We start from the raw sequence: 6,589 nt of genomic DNA, 5'->3' as shown, positions 1-6,589 counted from the left end.
TGGTCCATAAATAGTTCTCAGAAGTTACCATTCATAAATCTCCACGGGATGTAACACATCGTTTTAAAAATAGGGACTTAAATAGATAATGGACAGCTTTTAATCAAAACATATAATTCCCAATCAATAGTTATAGAAAACAATGATTAGTTACTGTCGAACTCAGATGAACTACTTAAAGTAAATATTCTAAAGAATACTTCTTCTTTTTATTATCAATATTTGATAAGTTTTAGATGAGACTATAATTTATGGACGACTTTTGAGTAACGCCAAAGTGATATTGAGATTGTCCAGCTACTTACTAAGGTAAATAAGGGTTATAAACCAGTGTGAAGAATTAGAATTATGATCTATGGTTGATGTGTTAAGGTTAGAACTGACATCAGCTAAAATGTCAAAACGTTATTTATCCAAATGGATGAATGAATTTCGTGCCAAAATCCAAGACTTGTTATCCTAAATCTGATTGGTTTACTCATAAATTATAGTCTCACTAAATACTTTTATCAATTTATTCAACTATTACGTTCTTTTGAGTGAAACAGTGTTAATTAACGTGTTTACTTTTATCAGAAGAGGGTTTTGTGAAAATTTTAGTAATTTAATAGTTGAATTGATGAGTCAATTGAGGCCAGGCGCGTCTCGTCCTATTTTAGACTCGTCAGCTGGATGTGTTGATGTTCACTCTGGGATTCGAACCCAGCATCTTTCGCTTCAAACGTCATCACGTTATCCACTCAGCTACTGAGTCCTGATATTCACTAGTTTGTGCAATGAAGTGAAGTTTAAATTCAATTGATGTTGTTTGGTTAAATCTTCTCATTGACTTTTAGGACTGTAATTGAATTAGGACGAAATGCGCGTCAAACTGGATTCCACTGCTAGTCACTATCCATTTTTACTTACAATGCTTGTGAATTAAGGCTCTATTGAGACAATATGCACAGTATGCACATATGCTGATTAGAGACTGAACAGTTGCAATCCTAAACATCAATGGGAAGATATAAACAAACCATACTAAGTGAATTGATACATTGAACTTTATTCATGATTACCCCCTTTTCATTGTTGACTTAAATTAATTTCTGTTACTTCTAGTAATGAAAACAGAATTAACAACAATACGAATCATAATTATCATACATATATATGTATATATATAGAAATTGCCATATATTCAATTGACTTCTACAGCATTATTCAATCATGTTAGTTACTAGGTACATGGGAAATCAATTTAAGTAAATTACATGTAGTTTCCAACGTTGATCTTCTTGCTATTTACCTCTCTTCTTTTTCTTTCTCTCTTCTTTTTTTCTTCTCCCGATACTAATAATAGTGATAATAATGGTAGTAATAGTAACAATAGTAGTAGTAATAGGAATAATAATAATAGTAGTAATAATAATAGTAGTAATAGTAACAATAGTAATCATAGTAGTAATAATAATAACCCTTTTTCATGTCTATCCTTGAATCTGTTCATGAATAGTAACAATATGGATACTGTAAAGTTGAAACTACATGTAAGAATAATAAGATTAACCATATGTGTGGTCCATAAATCAACAGAAATGAAAAGAACAACAACATGGGAATCAAACTAAGACTTAAAAACTAATTCGTTTAGCATATAAACTAAACTGTTACATGATTATGATAAGGTATAGTTATATTTATTGGTAAAGCAAGAGTAGTATATTTACAATTGAAGAACATCTGGAACTCAAAACAATTGTCTGTCAACCAACAACAACAAGATCAGAGTTTTCAAGGCAAATGTCAAGACATTTCTACTGTATGGGGCGGAAACTTGGAGAACTACGGAAGCCATCATTCAGAAGATACAGGTGTTTATTAACAGTTGTCTACGCAAGATACTTCAGATCTGTTGGCCAGACACTATCAGTAACATTCTACTGTGAGAGGGAACAAACGAGATTCCAACAGGTGGAGGAAGAAATCAGGAAGAAGCGCTGGAAGTGGATAGGATACACATTGAGGAAATCACCCAACTGCGTCACAAGACAAGCCCTCACATGGAATCCTGAAGGCCAAAGTAGAAGAGGAAGACCAAAGAACTCATTACACTGAGAAATGGAATCAGACATGAGAAGAATGAACAAAAGTTGGATAGAACTAGAAAGGAAGGCTCAGGACAGAGTGGGTTTGAGAATGCTGGTCGTCGGCCTATGCTCCATTGTGAGTAACAGGTGTAAGTAAATAAGTAAGTAAGTGATAGTTATAACTATAATTGCAGATGATGATAATGATGAGGGGTGTATACGTATATGTTTCGATGAAGGTCATAAAGCTATAAAGTGTTATAGATTTTAAAAAGTTGTTTATCATTAACTAAAATAATGATTTGATCAAAGTTGAAATCATGAGTCAATTGAAGCTAAACCACCATGGAAAACCTGGAAGCACTGGACGGCCGTTTCGTCCTATTATAGGACTCCTCAGCAGGTTAATAATTTGATGTAAATCATTTGGTTCAATGTTTCAAAGTTGAACATTCTAGAAGTTCTGCTTATTTTAATAAATTAGCTCTTTTTTTGTTTTGTTTGATTGTTTTTAGGTTTCTGTCTATATTTTTCTCAGTGGTCATCGTACAAATTGCTGTAACACAGGTAATCGAATGACTGTTTAATTGTTTTCTATGTTTATTACCTCTTCTATATATCCATTACATGGTTGTGTATATCTATTGAAAAGAACTGGTCAATGCTGTGACTTTTACCCGGTCAGTGTATCACATGATAAGATAGCTAATTAGAATATGACTTATACAATATTAACACTGTGCCTTAATAATGACGTATTGAACGGTATGAGCAGCTTAGAGTCATTATTGGTTCTTTTTCTACCTAACTCTGCCTGTCGAGTCCAGAACGCCAATATCATCTACTGTATAAATCATATATTTCAAACATACTTGGTTTAAATTCGTATGATATTGCTTATTTGAATCTTTTCATTAATGTTTAAGACTGTAATTGATCAGTCACTCATAAGTACACGTGCATCCTGTGTGGGTTGCCTCGATATTGCCTTAATTCACAAGCATTATAATCAGAGATGGATGGTAGCTAGCAGTGCAATCTGAAACTCGCGTTTCATCCTATTTGAAACTTGTCAGATGGATGTACCTGGTTTATATACAAGCCAACCAAAGCGCATCATACCATAAATAAAAAATAAAAATTATACAAGACCAAGCCAAAAAATAGGTGTGTGGGTATAACTTAAGAATAATAAATTATATAATAATATCAGAAGGGGTTTTTGTGGAGATTTAGAGTTTTTCTCGCGAGGCGAGGTCGTGGATGCGCATTGCTGAGGAGTCCCACAATAGGACGAAACGGCCGTCCAGTGCTTCCAGGTTTTCCCTGGTGGTCTAGCTTCAATTGACTCACGCTTTCAACTTTATAATAATAGTCTATAGGTCAAAATAAAGCTTATAATAAGAGGAATATAAATATGCATAATATAGTTACTTAATAGTTATACAGTATGAATATATGTATAATATTAGTCCATCAATATCTCTCAGAAGTTACTCATAATCTAATCTCCGCTAGGATATAACAATAAACACAGAGTATCTTATTTATCTATCATATATTGGATATACATACTTTATTAAGTTCATAGTAAGACATTATGAATCTATTGATAGAAAGTAACTCATAGTTATTCATCAATTGCTGTCATTTTGATAAGCTTATCACCGATTGCTTGAGTTCTTCATGGAATAAGTGAGTCATCAGTAAGATAATGACTGAAATTAAGTGTGTATTATTATGTATCACAAATCATTGAAAACCATTGGAAATTCCAGTTTGAAGATATCGTAAACTTGATGGAATATGAAAGTATTGCGCTTATAAGATGCATACCCATGAGATATCCTAAATCAGGGTAAGACATTAATTCATGGGTCTCTGGTTTTCAATGGTTCTACAATTGATGACTGTTTGTGACAAACACTAAATGTTAGTAATGGATCTAAGTATAGTGACTGATTTTGTTTTACTTTTAAATGTACACAACTCCAACTCATTCTAACCATTGGTGTAATCTATTGGGGTATAACTACCGATCGATGAAAATTGTGATTTTCCAATTATTCTGATAGTTACTCACCAATCATACTTCTTATTACTGTTGGGTAGGGATTTTACCAAACTATTCTAACTGAAAGTACTTATTTCCTATTCCTGTACTAATTAGATCAATTTACACTTTAGAAACAGATTCAGCGATAAACATCAAGTTTTTACTATCATACCTAATGGTTCTTTCCAGATTCTGATTTAAGATTAGTACAGAACATACTTGAATAAGATACTTGTAAAGAAAAACAAACCTTACACAATCATTAGACTTGTGTATGTCTTTATAGGGTTGTGAAGGTTGCTGAGTTCTTAATTGAGATCATGAAGCGATCAATGTTGAACTAGTATTGAAAAGGTAAAAGCACTGAAAGGCTGTTTCGTCCCAGCATAGGACTCCTCAGATGTGCGTGTTCACGATCTCGCACTCGGATTTCAGGCAGTTATCCAACGAAAGCAATGAAAGATGGTCGCGCAACATCGTTGATTGGTTGAAGTAAGACATTTACATCGTTGGACGCCTGTTCGGTGGTATAGAGGTTAAGTATTGGCGCACGAGACGGAGGGTCCTTGGTTCGAATCCCACGTGTAAGACATTATTACGAAATAGAACTTCTCCGACTTCATGTTGTTTACTTGTGATTCTACTCTGCTTATTATAACACATCATTGTACAACAGTTTTTACATTTCTTTCTCGCTAATCTTACAGCTTGTCTTGTGTTCAAGCATAATTGACTTAAAATATATCAATTCCAAAGTGTAGTATTGAAGTGAACAAGAACACGGGTGGGGACAGTCGAATGTATTTAAGCACAAATTACAGACTATCTCACTAAATTCTGATGACCACACAGTAAATAGTTAATTTGCAAACTATCAATCAATTGTCTCAATCTTAACTGTTCCTTCCATAAATATCAGTCCGTCTTCTCTGATTTCATTGTTCATACATTTTCATACCAATTGCGCTTCATTCCTGTTTTTTCCTTATCGATCTTCTGCCAAAATACATTCTATGTCTGACCATCACCATATACTACTTATATGGATATAAGTAGACCACACCACAATACTACTAATTCAATTGAAATATTTTTATGTATCCCCCATATATTCCCTTAAGTATCTAATACTTACAGAATTACAATAGAAAAGCCTCAAAATTTAGCTGTTGAAGATGATTATCTGTTTAGGAATACCTTGTCTTTGAAATATTCTATGAGATTCTTCAAACTAAATATATATTGTCGTTTTCATGGTACATAGAATAATTTTAAAACTGTTCTGATGTTAAGCAAAAATGGACAGTGGGTAGCAGTGGAATCCAGTTTGACGCGCGTTTCGTTCTATTTGGGACTCGTCAGATGGATGTAACTGCATCTCACAGTTGATGTTCACTCTGGGACTCGAACTCAGTACCTTTCTCTTCAAACGCCATCGCGTTATCCACTCAGCTACTGAGTCCTGATAGCCACTTGCTTGTGCAATGGGATGAATATTTTAATCTTAATTGTAGTTGTACCAAAATTCCTTATTGATGTTTTAATACATTCTGTTTTTTTTTTAAAAATTATTATTAGCAAATAGACATCAATGATCCATACAGATGTCAACGTATTTGTACTCCAGAAAAATGTCGATGTATTGGAAGAAAAGGAATAGAAGTAAGTGAATTTGTATAATGAATCTGTATTACATTATATTTTTGTAAGATATCAATTGTATCAAAAGACCACCGTGGTAAAACGTGGAAGCACTGGACGACCGTTTCGTCCTATTGTGGGACTCCTCAGCAGTGTGCATCCACGATCCCGCCTCGCGAGACTCGAACCCAGGACCTACCAGTCTCGCGCCAGAGCACTTAACCACCAGACCACTGAGCCGTCCGGCATCCAGCGGTGTTAATGTCTATCAAAAGAATCAACCATTCAGTAACTAGTATAACCTTTTAATAAAATGAAGACGATCGTGAAATGTTTGAGGTGAAGTTATATATATTCATTGGTAACATTCACGTAACCTTCAGTGTGTGCTACTCTCCTTTGAATGAATTCACTAAGACGTAGCAAAGAATTTCATGAATATAGGATATTGAAATCGTTAAATGTATTCTACTGAAAGAAGTTGCATATAGAAGGCTTAAAACATGGATTTAGAATCAGTATAGTAGAATTCAGCTTTAGTTCAGAATTTAAAACTTTATGTTGACTAGAATTATCATCGCCGATAGTTCCATAAAGTACACAATGTGCTAGTTTTTTCCCAGCTTAGACGTATGTAATATGTTGAGTGGTATGTGCAGACCCCTACATTTTAAAGAATTTTCAAGGAAAGAACAAAAGTAAAAATTAAACTGACGTCTTAACAATCACATATAATGAACTTACGTTCAGTATCCAAACTGACTACTAACAATTTGAAACAACAGTAGCTCGAGAATAAGAGAAATTGATTTCCAAATCT

General features: G+C 33.8%; 1 non-coding gene across 1 annotated transcript; it reads right to left on the bottom strand.

The window, feature by feature from the left end:
• Positions 1-684: 684 nt before the first annotated feature.
• On the bottom strand, positions 685-751 carry Smp_tRNA_01553_Gln_TTG.1.1. The gene has a single exon. It is a non-coding gene (tRNA).
• Positions 752-6,589: the final 5,838 nt, after the last annotated feature.

This window comes from Schistosoma mansoni, chromosome 1, assembly GCF_000237925.1.
Source record: "Schistosoma mansoni strain Puerto Rico chromosome 1, complete genome".
Lineage (NCBI taxonomy): Eukaryota > Metazoa > Platyhelminthes > Trematoda > Strigeidida > Schistosomatidae > Schistosoma > Schistosoma mansoni.
The sequence above is the reverse complement of the archived record's forward strand: the minus strand, read 5'-3'. Positions and strand labels throughout refer to the sequence as shown.